The 23875-nt window shown below is 40.0% G+C and overlaps 1 long non-coding RNA gene across 1 annotated transcript in view; it reads left to right on the top strand.

Annotated features, from left to right (window-relative positions):
• Positions 1–23875, top strand: part of LOC127215459 (uncharacterized) — a 35681-nt gene that overhangs the window by 3973 nt on the left and 7833 nt on the right. Inside the window, exon 2 of the long non-coding RNA XR_007833951.1 lies at positions 16250–16370. This is a non-coding gene — a long non-coding RNA (uncharacterized LOC127215459). The remainder of the gene's footprint in view (positions 1–16249; positions 16371–23875) is intronic.

Genomic DNA, 23875 nt, shown 5'->3' with positions numbered 1-23875 from the left:
GGTTTCTGCTACACTATTAGTACTGGGCCCTTCCTGGGACTCATCTTGGATATCTTGTTTTTGTCCTGTGATTTGGAGATCCTCCAGTTTGGGATCTGCAGGACTCATGTACTATACAGATGCTAGATGGTGTGGATGTTGCGTGGGACCAACTCACAGCCATTGTTCTTGACCTGAGTGGTAGCTCTCCTTCATAACTCATCACCAGGGTGAGCACTCCAGCACTGCCCTGGCTAGTTCCCTCTGGGCAGTAACCCACAAGTGGTGGGGCTGATTCTCCTGCTCACCCACTCCTTTGTCACCAGGGCCCGCTTTCCTGAGTGCTGCACATGGGGCGAGGCAGGGTCAGCTCTCTTGCCTGCCACAGGTGGTGAAGGGTGAGGGGACAGGGCATCTTTCCCTTTAAGCATACCACCCCATGGCCAATTGAGGGGATGGGACCAACTCTCCCACCCTCAGGGCCAACGTGGCCATGCCCCCACAAACAGAGTTAGCTCTATTGCTATTGTGCTGCCCAGGCAAGGTACACCACATGTTCTCCTAAGTGCTTCACTGGGTGGTGGAGGGCAGGACCAGTTATCCCTAGCATTGCAACCAGTGAGGGGCAGGGCCAGCACTGCAGCCCTGTCCTCTTGGTCTTCAGTGGTAAGAGAAGCTATGACATCAACACAGACCACAGCTGATACAGGGCCACAGACCTATACGTGATCCTTGGCAGAAATCCAGGCCCGGATATCATCATGGTCCCAGCTGGCAAGCAGGCTACCCACTCCTCATTGCCTTCACCCCTTCAGATCTGCCTGTCTCCACAGAACAAGAACCATTGTGTGTCTCTCCCCATATCTCATCTCATATCTGCTCACTATAATAGTGCCTGACCACCCAGTGCTGCAAGGTACTGGGGAGGCCCATGTTTTCTTCTAAATGCCCTGGGCCGGGGTGTGGGTCTCCTTCCCCTAATCAGCCTCAATGGTCCTCAGTTCCCTTTTCTCACCAGACTGAACACTATTTCTTCCCTTGCAGTTTGGTCATTTTTGTTGTAGATCAATGGAAGAGTTATTAGTAATAAGGATTCTACAGACTCAACATTATACTGCCCTAAAGTTTCCTCCACTAAAGAAATTACTCTATTACATTTACGTTCAGCCTCATGTGACCAGTCAGGAAATGGACAGAAAATAGCCAGATTCATCACATAGGAATGGTGTCTAGCCCAGTTGCTAATATCTTCTGCCTCTCAAACCTCATAGACCAAGTCTCTACCATCCCGGTTATCCTCAGTGCTATTGTCTTCCAAGCTCCTACTAGAATAGCCCTTCAAGTTTGGCTGAGAGTGCTCGAAGTTCTAGTTTATCATTCTAAAGTTTTTCACATTCCTCAAAACAAACACAAAAACAAGAAACATGTTCTTCATAGCAACATCGCACTCTGGTACCAATTTCTTGATTGCTTACTTTTGTTGCTGTGATAAAATACCATGACCAGGGCATCTTGCCTGTATTTGTTTGGGCTTACAGTTCCCCAGACAGAGTCCATAGTGGTAGGGGAGGCATGGCAGCAGGGCACAGCAGGAAGCTGGGAGAGTAGATTTCAGCAGTATAGAGGAAGCAAACCGGAAGTAGGGCAAGGCTATAAACTTTCAAAGGTCTCCAGTAGAGATGTGTTTTTTCCACATCCTTAGCTCTACATCCTAACAGTTCCATGATTTCTCAGAACAGAACCACCAAATATGGACCAAATTCTTTAATATGTGAACCTGTGGGGGAACATTTCTCCTTCAAACAGCCACACCCATGCACAAAAATTGGTAGGACTCTATCAATAATAACCTTAAATGCAATTAATCTTCACTACTCAATTGAGTGGTGCAGCTTAACTACATGCATTCAAAAGAAAGATGCAATTATCCATTGTGTCTGGGAATACATGTGGCTGAAAAATAGCACGTCCTGACTAATAACAGTATTGAAGTCAACTTGACAAGTAAGTGAAAGCCTCAAACAAGCTAACCTAGATGTTTTAATATCTGACAAAAATCCATTCTGATGATTTGAATGATCCTATACTTGAATATTTTGTTCCCAGTGGGTAGAGTATTTAGGAAGGGTAGGGAAGTGTGCCTTTGTAGGAGGTATATCACTGAGAGTGGGTTTGAGGTTTCCAAAGCCCTGGCCGAGCCCAGTCTCTGCCTGCTGTTTGATAGCCAGGATGTGAATTCTCAGCTACTCTTTAGCCTATGCCTGCCTGCTTGCTATGACGATCATGGACTAACCCTCTGAACCATAAGCAAGCCCCCAGTTAAATGCCTTCTTTCATAAACTGCCTTGGTCATAGGATCTCATCACAACAATAGAACAGTAACTAAGATATAAACAGTTCAAACCGAAAAGCCAAAAGAGCCAAAGGCAGTGACTACATATTAGTAAACAGAACACTCCATCAAAAAGATAAAACAAGTATAAATAGTAGTTGTAAATGTTGGGCCTTTCAAGTTTATAAACAAACAAGTGAATGCTAATGGAAAAAGAAGAGAAGTATGTCCTCATACAATAATAGAGTGTCACTTTAATTCTTTAGTTTTTGTGACCAAGTGTCTGACATAGCTAGGGTGACGGTTCAGTCAGTGAGGCACTTGTCTTTGTCTTAGTTGGGGTTTCTATTGCTGTGAAGACACATAGCAACCATAGCAACTCTTGGAAAGGAAAATATTTAATTGGGGCCAGCTTACCGTTTCAGAGGTTAATCCATTAATGTCACGGCAGGACATGGTGGCATGTAGGCAGACATGGTGCTGGAGAAGAAACTGAGAGTTCTACATCTGGGTCAGCAAGCGGCAACAGGAGAGACTATGACACTGAACATGGCTTGAGCACAGGAGACCTTAAAACCCACCCTCCTCAGTGACAATCTTCCTCCAACAAGGCCACACCTACTCCACCAAGGCTATGTACCCTAATTGTGCCACTCCCTATGGGCCAAGCACTCAAACACATGAGTCTATGGGGGCCACACCTGTTCAAACTATCACATTCCACTCCCTGGTCCCCAAAGGCTAATAGCCATAATATAATGCAAAACACATTTAGTCCAACTTCAAAAGTCCTCACAGTCTATGAAAGTCTCAATGATGTTTAAAAGTCCAGAGTCCAAAGTCTCTTCTGAGATTCTTGTAATGTCTTATCTGTGATCCCCTATAAAATCAAAATAAAAAAAGCATATCACATATTTCCAATATATAATGCTGCAGGATATACAGTACCTATCCACAATGTAAGAAAATACTGGACCAAAGAAGGCAAAACCAAAATCCAACTGGGAAAATTCCAGACTCTGCGTCTTCATGTCTGGTATCAGAGCATTCTTTAGATTTCCAACTCCTTTTAGCTTGCACTGTGACATGGTTCTTTTTCTTGGGCTTGTTCTGCTCCCTTGTAGAAGCTTCCTTAGCAAGTATCCCATAACTCGGGCATCATCAACATCTTACCATCTTTAAGGCAATCCAGGCTTCATCTTCACAGCTTCACACAGTGACCTTTCTGAGCCTCTCTGCAGGGACATTTCTGTCACACAACTGGTCTCAGTGCCTTTCCTTAGTAGTGGAGGGAGATTCCATAAACCCTATTTTGCATCTTTAAAGCTAGAATCACATGGTTGAAACTTCCAAGTTCAGTTGCTTGTTGGGATTGGAAAATGGCTGCCATGTTCAGTTACATCTTCACCAGCTTTCTATTTTCCATGGTTTCCTTCACTGCCTAAACTTGGCTGTCCTGGAACTTGCTCTGTAGAACTTTCTCAGGCTGGTGTATGCCTCTGTCTCCTGAGTACTGGGATTAAAGGTCTGTACCACCTAGCCTGAACCTAAATTGTTCTTTAATTCCTCTTCATAAGTTGGAAGCTTAGCTGGGTGGGATCTTGCCCTGAGTGCAAAAATGACCCACGTTTGGTAACTAGAATTCACTTCAAAATACTTGACATCATGGTATGCACTTGTAATCCCAGAACTTGTTATGCAGAAATAGGAAAGTCTCTGGGACTCACTGGCCAGCCAACTTAACCTAATAATCTCCAGGCCAGTAAGAAACCCTTTCTCAAATTACTGTCTAACAGCCTATGAACTCCTACCTATTCTCGTGACTTTAAAACAACAACCAAAAAGAAGGTGGACAGCACTGATGAGGATGACACCTGAGGTTGTCTTCTGGGCTATACGTGCATGCACAGGTCCTCTCATCAACCAATGAATACACACACACACACACACACACACACACACACATGCATGAACATATCAAAGGCAGGAATGCATGTAAAAAGGAAAGTAGTGTGTACTATGACTCACAGTTTGATGTTACAGCTCATCATGGCTTGGAGCGCATGGCAGCAGGAAGTTGAAACAGCTGGTCGCATTGCCTGCAGAGTCAGGATGAAGAGAGCAATGCATGCTGATGCTCCTCTCTTTCTTCTCCTTTTTATTCTGCCATGGACCTTTGCCTATGGAACGATTCCCACAATTAGGGTGGATCTTCCCACCTCTGTTAACCTAATCTAGAAAAATCTCCCTTAGAGATTTGTTTCCACAGCGATTCTAAATCCTGTCAAACTGACAATCCAGATTAACCATCAAGAAGTACAGCCTGAGACATGGCCTCCGCCTCGATGAGGGTGAGTTGAGCCATACCATCACTGTGTAGCCTTCACAGTGTTTCCCCTTACTGCATTTAGGCAAATGTCTAGTAATGATATTGGGGTTTGTGCATTCCTGCTCAATACTATTACTTAGCATTTTAAGACACACATTTCATAGCTCACTCTACTATTTTCTTACTTGGATTGTAACAAGGTGTTCACTCACTAATCCAGAGAAGATGTAACTGAGACCTCTGCATGACAATTAGAGACTCAAGTGTATTATATAGGCTGTGGAAAGTCCATTTAGCCACAGCCTGTTTGGTTCCAGATCTGCAGGTGCCTTGCGTCTGTCACATACTGTGTTTTCTTCTAAGGCCTCCAAATTTAAGATTCCACAGGACAATCACATGAGAGTAAGTTACATTACTCTCTGTCACCAGGGGCTTTCTTACAAGAACTAAGACTGGTATTTGCTTTAATATTACTCAAGGCTAACAAACAGGAACTACATTAACAAACATAGAGAAATGAAAAATACCAATTGTCCTGAATGTGAGTGTGTGTGTGTCAGGGATAAAGTCCTCTATGAATTGATTGTAATTAATGCAGAGCTATCTTGAGGAAAGTTTTATTTTCAGGATATTTTCTTAATTTATTATGTCTCTATATGTTAGATGAAATTCCTTATTCAGTAACAGCCAATTTTCCAAGTACGAATTATCTATCATGTTGATACAATGGAAGGATTAGCATTGTACTCTAATTCGAACATTTTGGTCAATGCTATTCTCTTTCCCAAAGCAATCCAGTGAATGAACAACTCAAAAATAACCATAACAAAGTGAGATGTGGGCCATTTCTAAATTCACCATTTTTATAATCCATTAGTCAAAGTATTCATTTAACAGTAAAAATCTTCAAAAAGAAAGGTCTAATTCTATAATGAACATGGCTTTTCTCTTTTTCTCTTCACAGCAGCTTAAAATATGAAAAGAAAATGATTAGTAATGGATTGAAAGCTAAGGATCACTCAGGAGAAGGGATTGTGAAACAGAAGTTGTGGTATTTCAAATGCAGGCGCCTTGCAGAAGCTCATGGTCCCTCTTAGTCCCTGGGGTACAACAGAAACTGCAACTGAACTTCCCTTCCTGAACAAGGAGCTCACTTTCATGCAGCCCATGCAGGCTTCAGTGCTGAAAGCTCTCCGTTGCGTTTCCTGCTCTCCAGCTCACTAGCTGGGTGACTTGGGGCAAGGGGCTTAGACTCTTTAAGCTTCTATCTTCTCAGTATTAAAATAGGTGCGAAATATTGTCAGATGCAGAGGTAATATGTACAGAATGCCTACGTGGTAGATGTGGTGGCATATACCTTTATTAACATCACTCCATAGGCAACCATAGCAGGATGTGGAGTTCAAAGCCATACTTGGCCACATGGCAACATCTTGTTCTTTAAAACTAAGAGCCACTCTAGGCAATTATAATTATGGTGCTGTATCTCTAACACTCTAATATTTATCATGTTATATAAGAAATCCTTATGTTTTGTTATGAACAATAGATATGCTTTTACATGGAGCTCAAGGATTACAAACAACCCCTAACTCAGGAATTACTTGCATTCACTTGTTAAAGGGAATGAATGATGCCTTTGGTAAAATTGAGAGCATACACATTTCACAATTTTTCACAGAGGGATTTTCCTTTGAGGATATGGGCTGTAAATATTTGTTACAACATGACTCTTCATTAATAATGGAAATGGAGGACCCAGGAGGGGCTATGTCTGACATGGTCTCTTTTTATAGATTTTAGTCTTTGATGTTTGGACCACTGATATTTTTATAGTAATATGTATATGAATAAAATTATAACTAGTAGTATTTTTCATAGATTCAAACAATATAAATGCACATGAGAAAGGAGTTAGCTTGATCTTTAAATCCTTATAGCAAATGATAGCTAAGACATTTACTCATTTTTAAAAAAATTCTGAGTTTGTTAATAAATATAAAATCTGTATTACTTTTTCACCCTACAAGTGTATGCATAGTGAAATTAGTCATAATTTTATTCCTCTGATGTTCTTCTAGCAATTGTTTAGATGTCCACAAACCCCTTTCTAGAATACATTTTCATTACAGCAGTGAGGTGGTTTTGAATTATCATTTGGGGAAATGATTTTTGTTTGCAATTCTGGACACAGCCTGTTTTCAATGGTGATAAATATATTTTAAAGAGGTCACTTTTCTATTGGGTCAATTTGAACTTAAATTTAGGAACATGACTTAACATATGATATTTGTAAATACAGATGTTCTTTACCTTGTTGATCTTATGTAACAAAGGGAAATTTTGTTGCAACACTAAAAACCAACAACTAATGAGTGTTTTGCAAAGTAGTTTGTTTCAAATTGCATGTCTTATGGATGATCTAATCTATGCATTTGTAGACAAATGTTGTGTGTACTTCACAAGCCTGCATCACTACCAGCCAGCTGGCTCCTTCTCTGCACATAACATGTCTAAAGTCTCCAAGGTTCTCTTAAACAAGCCAGGCTTGGCAGTGTCCATCTTCGTCATCAACTCTGGGGCCATGAAGGGAGGTGGATCGCTGAACCTATTCCAGCCAGCCTATCCAAATTGATCAGCTCCAGGTTATTATTAGACCCTGTGTCCTAAAATAAAGGTGGAGAGTGATTAAGCAAAGAAGCAGATAGACTTCTACCATTGGCCTCACAATGTTTATGCACACATGTGCACTGACCATCACATACACATATGTGCATAAACCCAGTGTAATACACCATACAACACACACACACACACACACACACACACACACACACACACGAAAACGTAATTTAAATCATGTTTCTCTTAAAAATTTCTATGGTGTTCTACCGTACAGTACAGTTTACGGTCTATGTAGGACTTGGCTCATGCTCTGTTTATGCATCCTCATCCCTGATAGCATCATGTCATCTCAGTCTAAATGGCTTTAATATTACTCTTTAAACGTAAGAACACTGTTACCTCCTGGTCATGCCCATGCTATTGGCTTGAGCTTGAACAGTTATTCCAAATATCTACATGGTTTTCACCTCTTGATTTAATTTTCAAATTCAACTTTCTTCCCACCCCCTTCCTGCTACTGCTTTCCTGACTACTGCTTCTTTCTATCATAGCAGAGACTGTATCTATTCTGTTCATTGACTGCCTCTCCAGTGCTTAGATGATAAAAGGGGATTGAATACATTACAAAGGATTTAACACTTTATGAGCAACATACCTCATAAGGCCCATGTTTTCAGTGTTCAGTGAGCTACAGGCAGAGACCTGAAAAAGCTATAGCCATAGGCTTTGGCATTGTAAATCACATATAACTAAATAGATTGCTGTTTCTCATTGTAATATAAGATCATTTACTAAGCAATCAGGACTTTAGAGAAGAATAGAATATGTTTTTATCCTTGGATAACAGTGGCACACTCAACTTTGTTATAAAGTTCAGAGAAATGTACAGGGGGAAGTAGGTTTAGAATGCTTCAGTGACTTGTTTACTGTGGTTCAAAAGGGGTCAATGATGGTTTTATTTCTGCTGATCACTAGTTGGCATTCCTGTGGATAAGCAAATGTCCAGCTGTGTCTATTTTGTGTTCTATTATGCTGTTGTTTCCCAATGCAGAGAGAAGACAGCCACTCACCAAGAAGAGCAAGTGAACAGAAAATATTGTTCCTTTATCAAATGACATACTACTTTTGAGAAGGGAACAATTACAGTCCTATCCTTTGAGTCTGTCAGAATTGGCATTGACTCTAGAACGCAGTATTTTTAATTAAATGTTTTGTGTTTTTAATTGATGTTGTAAGTCAAACACAACTTGTGGGGGTGAGTTTTCATCAGAGTCATCCATGGCCTTTTTTGATGAAATCTTTTTTTGGATATCATCATTGGTAATCACCAAGGGTTCAGCACAGGAGTTCATGAAGCCAGGTGCTCTCACAGAAATAGTTCAAACCCTTCTACTGTATTGACTAGGACTAGTCCCATGATTACTTGGGTATCGGGTAAATTAGAAATATAATAAAAATGGTAATATTTGTAATGAGCAATATATGTACTCCTTGACAAACATAAAGATAATCAATGACAGGTCTAATTTGCTATCAACTAGTTAAGACTTCTTTGGTTTTTTCTCCTCCCTCCCTCTCTCCCTCCCTCCCTCCCTCCTTCCCTCCCTCTTTGTCTGACTCCTTCCCTCCTTCCCTGCCTGACTCCCTGCCTACCCTGCCTGACACTGATATTTGTGCTTGTCATGCTGTTTTTATGTTTATTACCCCTAATGTTTGTATATTGTATATTTATGATGTTAATAAAATAATAGTTTATAAATAAGAAAGAAATCCGTGGGCTGCTTTTTTTGCAATTGCCACCTATTTAAAACTTTGTTATATGTTACTTATTCTCTTTAATGTAGCTGTGAATATGATAAATGAATGTAATACTGAAAAAAGGAACTAAATTGTGGTTTATGTAGACTTTATTTAGAAATGTAAGTAAATAGAAGGTGTGTGCAAAGAGCAGATGGGGAGTTTGACTCTCAGAGATAATAGCCCTGAGTCATCATCACAGGTAATTTTTCTTTTGAATTATGAGAACTATAAAATGTAAAATTACTCATGTTTATAAGACTATTTGTTTACCTTATCTTTAAATATTTAAGTGCTTGTAAAACATGAAGGGATGTTGTTGTGGTTATGTGGTTTATTCCTAGGAGCTGCCTCTCAAGAGCTCTGCTATTCTCGGTGACAGGCACTTCAGAGACCCAACATTAGAAAAACGGCCACTTTCTATTCCCCACAGATCACAAGCATGATGGTTAAAGGAGAAATGTCCTCCACAGGCTCTGGTATTTGAACATCCATTTGCCAATACTGTTTGTGGTGTTTAGAAAGTAGCTTCTGGCTGGAGGCAGTAGCAGTACTTAAGTTGAGGTGGGCTTGGATATTATACAGCCCTACTTGCAGTTCACTTTCTCTGCCTTATGCATGTGCTGAGGATGTAAGCTCTCAGCTGCTTTGTGTGACACTTGCTGTATGCTTCCCCATCATGACAGAACAGGGCCCCCCAGAATCATACACCAAAATAAACTTTTTCTTAAATCACTTTTGGTCGTGGCCCTTTATCACAAGAATAGAAAAGTAACTAACACAAAAATATTGCCAATTGTCTTTACTGACAATTGGTGCTCAAATATAGCAGTTTTATTTTAATTCTGTGGTAGCATTGCCTTAATTTTACAAGGACATTTTGGCTCAGAGAAAAAAAAATCCCAATTATGTTTCTCTACATGAATAGTAAATAAAGAACCTACACATTAAAAGCTGCTGCTGATATGAGGCAGACATAAGAACACTGCTGTACATGTGTTTGCAGGACTACACCCTTGCAAGGGAATAAGTACCTTCCAATGTTATTTCCATATCAGAAGGTAGTGAAATACCATGTGAGGTCATGGATAATTCAACTTGAATATGCTCTGGTTACATTTTTAAATGGAAGAATAGTGTGTGTGTGTGGGGGGGAGTGACAGGAGTCCAAATTTCTGTAAGAAGGGTAAAGATAAACAGGGGAATTTTGCATCTGTTCCACCCAAGCTGAACTTTGTTATGAGCACTTTCCTGCCAGCCTGGTCCCATAGCCGTGTGAGCCCCAAAATAACACACAGAGACTCTATTAGTTATAAAGCTGTTGGCCATTGGCTAGAGCTTCTTATTGGCTGTCTCTGTCTTAAATATTAACCCATTTCTATCAATCTAAGTGTTTCCACTTGGTCTTATCTTACTGGAGAGAAGGTCTGGATCTCTTCACTCACTTCCTACATCTTGACTCCCCTCTACTACATTTCCCAGAATCCTCCTTGTCTCCTTGTCCCACCTGTCTTGCTTTCCTATTTGCCAACAGGGCTTTATTCACTAACCAATAAGAGAAACATATTTGCAGAATGACATCTCCCATCACCTTCTCAGCAGCAAGGCTGAGTGGTCATCTTTCTGAAAGTTGTAAGTAGAGCAATGCTTCAGGCTCTTTGGATGCTGCTTGCACTTGTTTTGTGTTTGTCAACTTGACACAAGCTAGAGTCATCTTGGAAGAAGAAAGTGTCTCCGTCAGATTGGTAATTGAGGTAGGAGGGCAGTGCTGCTCCAGTTAGGTTGTCTTGGATTGTATAATAAGTGAGGTTGAACAAGGAATAGGGAGCAAGCCAATAAACAACATTCCTTAGTGGATTCTGCTTCAGCTCCTTCTTCCAGTTCCTGCTTCAGTTCTTGCCCTGGCTTCCTTCAATGATAAAGCATAAAGAATAAAATGAGACAAACCCATCTCCCAAGTCCCTTTTGGTCATAGATCTTATCACAGCGATGAAAAACAAACCAGGACACTGCTCTTTCTTCAGGGGTCCTGGTTTGGTGGATTTTCTGGGATTACTTACATCCCACACTTTGTTTCTCAGGTACCAACTGTGAGCCTGTTATATTAAATATCTATCTCTATTTTGTCAGCAATGGAATTGAGTCTCAGACCAACTCAACTTCAGGACTTATTGGTCCTTGTAGGTTTATAATTTTTCATGCTTAAAGAATTCCTTCATTACATCCCCTTGTCAAGAAATATGTCAAAACGACTCTTTAAAATACAATTCAACTGCCTCCCTCCGTCCATCCCTCCCTCCCTCCCTTTTATCCTCTCTGCCCTCTCACATGCACTCTAACCACCCTCCCCTCCCATTCCCCCACTCCAATTCCATATGTAGGGGAATGCCATCCACTTGGGGTCATGTAGATCTGACAGGTCATGTGAAGTAGGGACTAGGGCTTCTCTCCTGTCTCTAGATTAAGGCAGTTATCCCTCCATGGGGGTATATTCGCAAAGTCCTTTTGTGCACCAGGGATACATCCTGGCTCCACTGTCTGAGGTCTCTTAGACTGCTCAGTCCTTCTGGCTGAGACCCATATTGAAAAAGGAGAGGGAACTGGGATCGACATGTAAAATAATAAATTAAATAAAAAAAATGCTTTGACTCCAAAAATTTAAGTTGAAGGACAAGTTACTGGGGAAAAGGATTTCTATTTTTGTTTCCACAGAAAATGAAAAGATGTGGATTCCTTCCAGACTAATGTGGTTTGATCAAGCCAGACCACCTGAAACAGAGTACCAGGTGATTCTACATTCAAAACAGCTGGACAAAGCAGCCCTACAGACTACAGCCAGGATTTCTGAATCTTCTTCGAATCCCCCATGACAGTGACCCTTACCAGCAGGAAGTAGTTTGGAAAGAACAACGCCCACATTCCCAAATATTGTGTATAAATGTTTGTTTTCATTTAATTGGACTCTGTTATATAAAATAAAATAATAAAAAATTAAAAAAAATACAATTCAACTGTGTGAGGTATATCATCCTGGTAGACTCCCACTCAAGTTTTTTCATAATTACATAACAGGAAGGAAATACTTTTCATTTCTTGTCAGTGTTTGTTTCCTTTTGTCACCAACTTTCTTAGCTTTATTCTGTGCTCAAAAACACAAAGTGGCAATGGCTAGATTTTTCTCCTTCTTCCCCTTTGGAGATTTAAAAATAATTTAGCCATTGGACTATTTCGTGTGTGTATAATGCATTCTGATTTTACTCCCCCACATTTATTTACCACTCTGTAGCTCTTAATCTTCACTTCTCCTACATAGTTCTTTCTCAGTGGCATGGCTTTTGATTTTGTTACTCATTTAGATTAATCAGGGTGATGTATGGGTGCTTTGGATTAGAAATGTGCATTGGAGCCTTCAGAAACACAGCTGAAGGCCATGGTGCTCCCTTTCCCTGAATCTATGCAGAGAAACTAGTTCAGCAGTGAAGAGCAGGACTCCTTGTGAGCCTCCTCCATCCTTGCTGGCTGTTGATCCCAGTGCAATCACTCATAGTTTGAGAGTTTGTGATCTACATGCCTCTGTGTTGCCCAGGAAGTGACATTTCACAGCCCTTATTCCTTCCCCCTACTTCTGCATCATTCTATGATCCATGGAGGTAATATAAATGTCATGCTTAAGGCTGAGCATTCAACCATCATGTAGTCTCATCATGTAGCCTCAATACTTTATGCAGTTATAATGTCTTAGAACAGTTTGCTGGAGAGACTTCTCTGATTGAGGCTGAGAGTAATTGTTCATGATTACAGACATACATATTTACAAAATGATTGGATCTATGTAAATTTAGCTAAACAATAGAATTAAATTCCCCCTGAAGTCCTATGACCTTCTTTGCCATAGAGCTTTGAGTGGGTTTGCAGTAATATCTGTGGGATAACCTCTTGGGGAACAGGCCTCAAGTGAAATAAAATGGTATTTGTTTACCCCAACAATGGCCAGGCCATTATTGCACAGGTATACATATCTTGACTGGTGGTTGGTAGTTTGGTTGATAGCTTTACATCTAGGTAAAATCACGGATGCCTTTTTCTCCCCAGCCAGCCTTTCTTCATGTAGCACTTTGAAACAACCCAGCAGGGAAGAAGTTTCCAGTTCAATTCCAGCTTGGCTTTGGTATATCATACAACCAAAGTACATAGCCACATCAAGAAAAAGAGTCATAACATCTAGTTCTGGTGGGCAAATAAGAGTAAAGATAAAATCATGGAATCATTTGGTGGCCTCAAGTCTGTAGAGTCTAGGGCCTCCTTGACCAACAACTTGTAAGGAGCTATTACAAATCTAGCATTGATTTTTTTGTTTAATAACCCGTAGCTTAAGATGAAGGCTGATTTGGTTGTGTGTTTGTGTTTGTTTTGTCTTTGTCATGCAGGGTATATCCTTTCCAATTAAATTTTCCATATTGTTTATTCCTAGCCTTTCATTTCAGTTGAGCTTTTTCCCATCCCTTTGTCTCCCAATGTGTTCACTCCCTCCCTACTTAAGCCTTTCAAGGCCCTGTATTCCTTCTCTCTATTTTCATATCACCTACAATACATTAACTACCATCTCTGTTAACCCGCCTCCCAACCAGTGGCCTATTTCTGTATTTCTGGTCTTCACAGCATCTCTAAATTGGACTTACAAAGTTAGAGATTTAAGCTAATATCCACATATGAGAGAGAATATTTAGCCTTTGTTTCTCTTGGGCTACCTTAATTAGTAGACATTTTTCTAGTTTCATCCATTCATTCATCTTGAAGTTTTATATTACTTGTCATCAGAGTTTGTGAACATTTAAAATTTTAAGCAACCCGAGTTTTGTATTAGTTTTGGGTCAGTGTTGGGAATTCTATTCCATCAAGGTATGGATTCAATTTACTCTTGCAGATGGATTTACATTAATCCCAAATCACTTTATTTCCTGAGAGTATTTTTGTGCCAGAAACTATTTGGGACTTGAATAGATCTCCTGAGTCCCCTAACAAATAAAGTTTTTCTTTTAGACTCTAGGGTCTTAGTTCCTGGGTTGAAATACTCTGACTTCACAAAATTGCTTGTAACTCATTGAGTTCAAGGTGTTGGCTGCAAATGTGTCTGTCTAGCAGTTGTGACCCTGCATATGTGTGCAGAAAGGGAGGCCTTCCTGTGCTATAAGCTGAAGGCTACCCGGGCATATCCTCCAGGGTGGACCATGTTAACTACTTCCTGTAGGAGAACAAAGGCATGGGTACTGTTTTCCGATAGCTTTCTGGAGAGGTGGAATTTGTGTGTTTCAGTTCAGCCCACTTTCTTGGTAACATAGATTTGATTATGACACAGTGACCCTCACTTGGGAAGGGAAGGGAAAGAGATTAGGTCTCCGAGACTTTTATGATGAAAAAAGGGAACTAGTGTGAAACAATTTTGGATTATTTGTTTATTCATTTTATTTTTATGGGTATTAATGGGAAAACTATATGCAGCATAAATTCTTCTCCATGTTGAAGCTGACGAGGAACGGTGGTTATTATTTAATATACGTTTTTGTTTGTATTTTGTTATTATTAGCCATGTTTGAGTTTTACTTAGTGATGAGTGTGTGTGTTTGTGTGTGTAGATAGAGAAACATGTTGATAAAAATATGCATTGAAATATCTGGAGATACAGAAATAGAGAAACATACACTCACACCCAGTGTGGGTGAGAGAGATTTTAACGGACTGCCTGGTTTGACCATGGTGGCCTGTCAGGCTAGGGTTTGGGTAAGAGACAGTTTGCAGTCTTTCTAGCCACTGCAGGCCTATGGGAGCAGGCTTTCTGTGTTGTAGTTCTTGAGCAGCATTGCTTTTCCTTTGGTGAACCTTGGCACTTTTTCTCTTAAGGTTTCAATTGGTTCAATGTGAATGTGTTCCAGGCTCTTCTACAGTTTTTTTTTTTTTTTTTTTTAAATTTTAGTCACACCTAAAACACTTCATTGAAAGGCCTAAATTAGTCACTGGTCAAATGAACTGGGCACCACAACTAGCCAAATAGATTAATGTAATAACCTCACTCTTATAAACCCCCCAGCAGCAATAAACCCTTTATCCCTGTAGCCCAATGTTATAGAACCAACATGTATTCCTGTCAATTTTATTTACAATTTAATTTGTATTGGCAAAATACACAATTTTTGAGCAAATTATGTTATCTTGTATCATTTCCTTATGCACACCTAAAGTTAATCCAGACACCTGTGGAGACTTTATACCGTCTCTTCTTTTGTTCACTCCCAGAACAGCGGTGAACCCATAAATACGTACAAAACAGCAGGCTGGACTCCCGTAGCTGGGCCCAGTGCCTGGATTGTATGATTAAAGCGGGGGTAGGAGGGTTGGGAGGGTGAGGGGGTGGGGTCAACATCATGACTGAGAAACCCACAGAGACAGTTGGCCCCAAATTGCAGGAGCTCATAGACTTTGGACCAACAGCTGGGGAGCCTGCATGGGACGATCCTCTGCATGTGGGAGACAGTTTTGTAGCCTGGTCTGCTTGTGGGACCTCTGGAAGTGGTAGCAGCATTTATCCCTAGTGCATGAGCTTGTTTTTTGAAGCCCATTTCATACATATGAATGGATGTCTTCCTCAACCTTCACGGGAAGTGGAACTTGGTCTTGCCTTAACTGAATGTGCCAGGCTTTGTTGACTACCCTTGAGCGGCTTTACCCTTTCTGAGGAGTGGATGGGGGTGGATTGGGGAGAGTGGGGGGAGAGGAGAAGGGGGTGAACTGTGGTTGGTATGTAAAATGAACGAACAAACAAACAAAGAATACAAACAAAAACCACCAGGCTAAGGAGGCATATCTGAAGGCTTCTCACTTCTTGTCTCCTCTGGAATGTCTTCCTTTCCTGCCCAGACCCGTGCTTAACATGATTTGGGCCATTATGCTCTGTGGTGTAGAACTAGAGATAGTGATGGCTGGCAGAACTGGAAGGTGGTTTCCTCACTTCTCTGGCTCCTCCCATTCCCACTCCTAATGCCAGGATCCCGCAGCTCCCTAATAGAAGCATCAATCATGTACACAGCAAGTGGTGATGTACAGGATTGAAGCTGGCAAGACATCTACTCAGTTTCTTGATTTAGACTTCAGAAATTTCAGTCACTAAACATGTTTTCTCTATCTGCTTCCAGCTGGGAAACCCAGGATGGATGCTTGTCTCTTTCATGTTGCACTTCATTCAGCTTTTCATCCTGGAATGAGAATTGCTACTCACATATTCACTGCTCAGCCAGCTCTGCGTGTATTCTGAAGGTCTGTTATGACAACCTCTCAGTATTGATTACGGAGAGTCTCATACTTAATTGTATGAAAAACAATAACCCTATGTGAACCTCAAAAATGACCAAAATATCACCTTTTGGTTAGTATAAGTGACTGACACTTGTTATAAATTGTAGCTTCGGGCTCATTGTTTACAGACGTGTTGGGTTTCAAATAGAAGTTTATTTTGCTTTTATGTTGCTATTGTAAAGTTAAGCAAGCAGTTCTAGGATAATGATAGAATCTTTTATCATGAGATTCTATGACGTTTGTTGGTTAGATTGACTCTGTCAAGCCACAATTCCTGCTATTCCGGTCATTGTCATTCTCCAGTATGGGAGTAACTAACTGAAAGACGGTTAGCTGGGAGGTGCCTATCTACAGGAGCTAATCTTAAAGTTGCTTGAATTATTTTCTCACATACTATTAGACCAAGCCTAGTCATGCTGCCCTGTGTCCCTGCAAAAAAGGCTGGGCATAGAGCAACCAGCTAGAACTTAGAAGATTCTGTAAAAGAGAAAAACAAGAGTGGAGAGGACAAAACACTGGACAAAACTTGTTTCAGATATTAAATTATTTTTGAGAATAAAGTATTCCTTTTTTTAAATAAATTACAGAACCATTCTGGTGCTGGTTTAAGCAAAAGTAGAAAATATGTCATGGAGATGAAATACTCAGGATGAGAAGCCAGCTGGTACTCAAAAGGAGATTGGAAACAGGAACTGAAAGTTTTCACAGCCATCCCGGCTGCATCTCTGCTAGTCTCTGTGTTTCTCAATTATTGACTGCCTGTAACATAGTTTTCTGTAACCCTCAGAGAGTCACCAAAAACTAGCATCTTATGCGTCCCTGCATTCAGCTTTGGCAAAGCCAGCTCTGTGGGGGGGTTCATTTAGGTTCTGGTTATTTCACTTTCAAATCTCTTGAGTGCCTTTGCCGGACCCATTCAGCTAGAGTCATGTCTCAAGGGCCATAGTGTGAAGTTATTACTGATAGAGGCCCCAAGATGTGTTGGAGAACATCCTAGAAAAGAGATATCTTCCCTACAGTGAGCCTGCCTTCTCCAGTTTAGTTGATATTCTCAGAAATCCATCACTTCAGCATGGCCCTTGTCTGTTTCTTGAGCTGTCAGTTAATCATTAGTGTATGACTTTGTAGACACCAGAGTAACCCAGGGCAAAGCGTCACTGGCTAACGTTCAGAAAGAAAATGAAGAATGTCTTGGTCTTCTGAAGAATCCATTTCCCCTTCATCTCTACATACAGGCATCTGTACCATTTTCATAGAATTATACTTGGGAAAGAAAATGAGCAGTTCTGCCCCAGAATGCTGTCATCTGGTAGAATGGCTTCCCTTTACCAGGCTACTGCCACTTACCAGTTATATCTGTAGAGTCACAGCTGGTACTTCAAAAAGATGAGTATTGATACTTAAATTTTGAATTACCAGCACTTTTTATTGCTTGAAATTTTCATACATGCATATAGTCAAATCCACCCCACTACTCTCTTTCATTTCATGGTCTCTTTCTCTCTCTGAGTCTAGGTAGTGTCTGTATATGCATGGGAATAAAACAATCTATTGGACCATGGGTAGCCTCACAGGGGCCGACTCCTTGAATAATACTGACTCAGCGGCCAGTTGTTATTCTCTCTTTAGCTGGGCTTAGCTAGGGTGGGACTTTGTGACTCCCCAATACACACACACACACACACACACACACACACACACACACACACACAGGGATTTTTTTTCCCTACTTGATTTTGCTTTCACCTTACACTCGTGACAGGCCTTGGGCAGGTAGTCACAGCCACTATGAATGAGTTCATGTGTGCAACTGCCCAGTCGTGTCTGGAAAATACCGCGAAGCTCTGGCTGTCTACTACTACCTCTGGCTCTTTCAGTCTCTCTGCTGCCTTTCTCTTGATGATCCCAAAGCATTGGGGAGGGCGGGTGTTGATATAGATGTCCCATTTACAGCCGAGTACTCACCGTCACTTATGAACACCACTTTGACCAGTGATAAGTCTCCACATTAAGGAATGTCCACTGCCCAGGGAAGCTTCTCTGACTCAGTGATACTAAGGGTAGACTAGACTAGTGATCTGATTAGTATAAATTGTAATTAAACAAACATATTATAATTTGAAGGCCTTCATGGTTCATTGCAAAAGAATGTTGTTACAGATACTGTCATAAAAATACTTAGTTCTTAAAAATTATTTAACATTCAGAAAACAATTCATATGGAAAATTCTTTATTATTCATTGCATTAACACAATAATGAGAATATGGTAGTTTAAATGGTTACACTCTTTTAATCATTTTGGGTATTTAAAATGATCAGGCAATTTAAATTGAGAAATGGTATTTTAATTTCGGCTTTTATTGGCTTTATGCTGGCTTACTGATATATTCCTCCTGTGAACTCCTGGGTCAGTTCCTACAGAACTAACTTCCTGAGCATGCATTATTCATTAGCTCTATGCATCTGTTTGTATGCCTCTGTAATTTACATGGATTGTAAATGACTAGAGGGTGTGAATCATGTAAGAGTTTTTTTCCCCCTTAATCTCCTACAGGGGTTGATACCCTATACAACATAATTGTTTTTTTTTAAAATGAATGGCTGACTTCTGGATTGGGGGGGTTGCTGATAGCCCTGAAAGGACACTAGACTGCTGGTTTACATTTCCAGTGGATGAGATGGCACACTGGGGCCCACCCTATAAATATTTCTTGAATAATGAAAAGAGGACACTGCCAGGGCTTCCAGAGTGCAGAAGGCCCCGCATAGGAACAGAAGGGAAGCTATCTCACTCATTGTTTTGGCTCTAAGCTCTGCCTGTGGACCGCTATATTCATTTATGAAGTATGTTTAAGATAGTAACTGGTGGACTTATCTGGTGCTACCCTGCTGTTGCTTTACTTTGTACAGCATGCATCTTTTTCCATTTTATTAATTTTAAGGATGTAATGGTTTAAAATTGTGTAGATGTTGTTCTTAGCAGGAATTTGGGATTTGGCAAAGGATCTACTTATGTGAGTTTATCCTAGGCTTTCTCAAAGATGCTGAACTAGTCTTCTGGGATGGCATTACTATGGAGGCAAAGTGATGAAAAAGGGTTATTAGTTCTTTGGGATGCTAACAGAACATACACACACATTGGCCCTCCCTCTGGCAGAGAATGTTCAGTTATTGGGTGTAAGCAAGGAGTGGAAAGTTTTTTTCCTTGCCTGGACCATGACTTTCACCTGTTTCCTTTTGCACCATGCTTTATTTAACAAGTTCGCTTCTTTTCCTGCAGTTTCTGTTCTCTCCTTTTGTCCCTATTACCAGATTGTTTAAGTATATATGTTTTCTGACACTCCTTTACCTTTTATGGCTGGATTAACACACTGCCTTTCCCATGCGATTTGCTTCATCTTATTTGCTGTGGTAGTATTTCTAGAATATTCCTTCCACATTTTAGAATGTTCCTACTTAAAATACTCTGAAGGATTCTGTTTGAGTCTTCTACCCTTGGACCTGTGCCACCCAGCCTCTAATGACTCTAATGACCCATGACTCTAAATGTCTTGGCCATTTAGAGTGCATCTGGGTGCTTTATGTGGGTACAGCTGGTTTCTACCTTTCTCTGGGGTATGTTCATTTGCATATCTGCATCTTCTCTTGGGGAAAGTTCCCAGTGGCTTCTCATTTGCATCCCATCACCTGTCCAGGTCTTCAGGGTTTTTGCTGTTTTGTTTTTGTCTACTACTAGCTTCATACCCTGTAGAAACCCTTCCTAATTGGGTCTAAGTAATCAACCACATTGCGTGAATCAGTTGGTGCCAGGGTCTAAGTAACCAACCACATTGCGTGAATCAGTTGGTGCCAGGATTCCACAATTTAATCATTACATTGTCTTCTAGTGGTTCCTTAAGATAGAATTGACTCTTCTAACCTTGATTATAAACTAAAGATATTGAAGATTCAGTTCAGTGATTTGAACTTTCCTTTAATGTTAGCTTCGCTCTTGACATAATAAATAATAAAAATAAGACTCCAGTGGGATCAAAAGTGTGCTTTAATCAAAGGACACTGGAAGGGAAGAAGCTCTCCACGGAGGAGGCTTGTTGAAAGGCCAGGACTGGTTGGGAAGGGATGAGAATGGCCCATTGTTCGTTCTCTGGGCGTGGAGTGCAGGGCTGTGAATGGAGGCTTCAACTCTGGTTGGATGGGGCCATTGTTCCTGGATGCCCGCATTAACTCGGAGTAAGAGAGAATTCATCAGAAGGCTCCTCCTGTATTTTATCTCTTCTCTTGCTCTGGGGCAGAAACTGTTCTACTTCACAGGTTGAACTTGTTACCTCTTGCCCTGAGAGGCAGAGACACACTGCCTGAGCATTTCCATTTTGAGACACCTTGTAGGGATCCTTCACTTTAGAGGAGTAAGCTCTCAGCAGCTTGGTGTACCACAGCCACAGAAGCCGGAGGATGCTATTTTTTTCGGGCAGAGGTGGAAGTCTCCCATAGTATGGACTCAATAGGATTTTTGGGGGGAGGGAGAAAGGCAGCATTTTTCAAGCATAGCTCTCATTGAACATCCCGTGTAGCAATTATTATTGTATTTCAGTCTCATAGCCTTTGCTTTTTGTGTGAATTAGGAAGGGGAACGTTAGGTGACCGTGTAAGCCTTTGCTTTAAAAAATCCTTTAATTTATTAAAGTTTAAATTAAACAAATCTCCTGCTGTTACTAAAGTTTTCTGAACCATTTTGTGTAAATGTTATTCACTCTTTGAAATCAGTACAATTAAAAGTTGTGTTAAGAATCTTCCCTTTCAAGGCTATAGACTTTTTCTCTAAGGATTTTTACCTCATTTTAGCTCTTTGATTCCTTAAACATGTCTCAGAAAAGAAGATATACATATTCTTTAATTGCTTCTTAAACCCGAGAAGTTACACTCTGTCTCCCAACCCCCCCCCCCCCAAACCTTTAAATGCTTGTAGTTCTCCCTAGATTAGTAGCTTGCTAATTTGGAGGTTGAAATGAACTCAGAAATAAAAATCATTTGACAAGGTATCCCAGGATTCACTTTAAAAAGATGCAGCGGCTTCTTCATAACAAAGCTGTCTGAGATGAGCTCTTCTATATGACATACTGGGGACATCTAGTGGACAGATGTCAGAATGGACCAGAGAAGGGTACAAACAAAAGTGCAAAAAAAAAAAAAAAAAAAAAAAAAAACCAAAAAACTATTATTATTTTCAACCAGACCACAGTTCACCCACCCCTGCCCGCCTCTGCCCAGTCTTTCCACATCCACATCCCCTCTGTGATCCCATCAACTTTTTCCATTTCTATTCAGAAAGAGGCAGGCCTCCTGTGGATATCAACCCAACATGGCATATGAAGTTTCAGCAAGACTAAGCAACCCAGTATGAGGAGTAGGGTCCCTCAAACCAGTAGAAGAGTCGGAGACATCCCTTGTTCCCACTGTTTATGTGTTCCACAAGAAAACCAAGCTACCCAATTGTAACATATATGTGGCCAGTTTCATGTAGGCTCCCTGGTTGTCCATTCAGTCTCTGTAAACCCAGATTAGTTTATTCTATGGGCTTTAGGACAACCAGAAACCCAGTCTGGAAAAACAAAACAAACTAATTCCAGCACCCTTACTGAAAAGGTCATGTATAATTTAAATGTTTAAGTGTCTTTCTTTTTTCAGCTCAATTTGTTATTTTGAATTCATTGTGAGTGAAGTAGCTGATAGTGTTTTATGAAATACATAAACTTGTTTGAGTTTACAGCAGTGTAGCTTTTAATTTAAGATGTCCTATACAAAGTAATCAGTATTTCCTTATCAAGGTGTTGAGGCAGATTTAGATATCACGAAAGAAGGATGAAGTATTTAGCTAGTTATTTGAGTCTGATGAATATCTTTCTGAATCTTCCTATTTAGCATGAAAAGTCCAGGGTTATAAAAATTACAGTCCTTTGGGTTTGGAAATCTTGAGTCTTATTTGTATGATATCATGGTCATTTATATATTACTTATATTTTTTAAGAATTTTTCACAACTATCATATAAGGTTATTCTCAATAAAACTGCACTGAGAATTTAGCTCACATATGAATTGATAGAAAGGCAAATTAGCTTGTGAAGAACTAACCCAGGCTTCTTGAAGTTTGACAGAATGTCACACACCACCTACTGTCATCATCTCTCTTTTTTTTTTTTTTACCATCATCATCTTCTTTACCATCATCATCTTCTTTACTGATAGCCTTTCCAATCATTTAGTGACCTCACAGGATAGATCGCTCAGCCCACTTTGTACTTGGGGAAAGTTAAGACTCAAATTTATAAATTGACTTGCTCAGACTTTCAGAGGCTCAGAGGCAAGGCTTATGCTCACATCCAGGATAATCTGAATCATTTTACAATGATTGAGTAAGCCAGGGACCCCAGGAAGATGATAGCATGTGTTTATTTTCTCTGAGGCCAGAGAAGCCCATTGGCTACAAGACAAAACAAAACACAAATAATAAACACAACTTAGAGTTGAATATCTCAAAAAATTTTAAATTATTTAAAGTGATATATTAGTGGTCACTATATATATGTGTTTGAAAAAATGATATTTAAGAGACAATAGAGGCACAATAGGACAGTTAATCCCTGACTTCTTTTTTCTGAGACAGGGTCTCCCTAAGTAGCCTGGGCTGTCCTGAACTCACTTTGTAGACCAGGCTGGCCTCAAAGTTAATCCTTTTAAGGATTAAATTAGCTAATGACAATTATGGAGGAAACAATTCGAAACAGCAAAACTGTTAAATTTTGCTGACTATTAAATTTTGAACACTATTACATGAAATTAACAATGTTTATGACTTCTAATTTGCCTCTGGAGTGGATGAGTCAATGAAAAAGATTAATAATGAAGTGATCTGAAATCAAGAGAGAGATCAGTGAACTACATGCAATAATTTGAAAGTTCTACATAACTTATTTTGACAGTATTGATTGATTTTACTTAGAAAATTTTAAATTGAATTCCCTATAATTGAATATTCACAATATATTTATATGTAGTACCCTTAGCTTTTCCTTTAAACCACTGTTTAGTTTGACTAATAAATTAAAAAGCTACTCAAATGAATTGCATGTTTATGTAATACAACACTCAAGAATCAACTGATTTCTGAAAAATTGAAAGCTAGTGAGTAAACATTTTAAACAACTTTATATAATACCGAAATTTTTGTTGGGGTTGAACGCACATTTAATGGTTTAACAAGATCATTTAATGGCAAAATTCTATTAGTAGGTTCAATATGTTGAAAAGAAATCCAATGTGTAAGTACATTTTATAAGACCAGATCATGGCGAAGTAGGAATGTATTTACTAGTAGGTATTGCAGAGTGTTCCTTTAGTAGACATTTGAATTTAGCAGCTATTCTGTTTATAGCTGTCCATTGGTTTCATGGAATAACCATCGATTC

The sequence above is a fragment of the Phodopus roborovskii genome, unplaced genomic scaffold (assembly GCF_943737965.1).
Source record: "Phodopus roborovskii unplaced genomic scaffold, PHOROB, whole genome shotgun sequence".
Lineage (NCBI taxonomy): Eukaryota > Metazoa > Chordata > Mammalia > Rodentia > Cricetidae > Phodopus > Phodopus roborovskii.
Note: the sequence above shows the minus strand (reverse complement) of the source record. Positions and strands in the feature narration are given on the sequence as shown.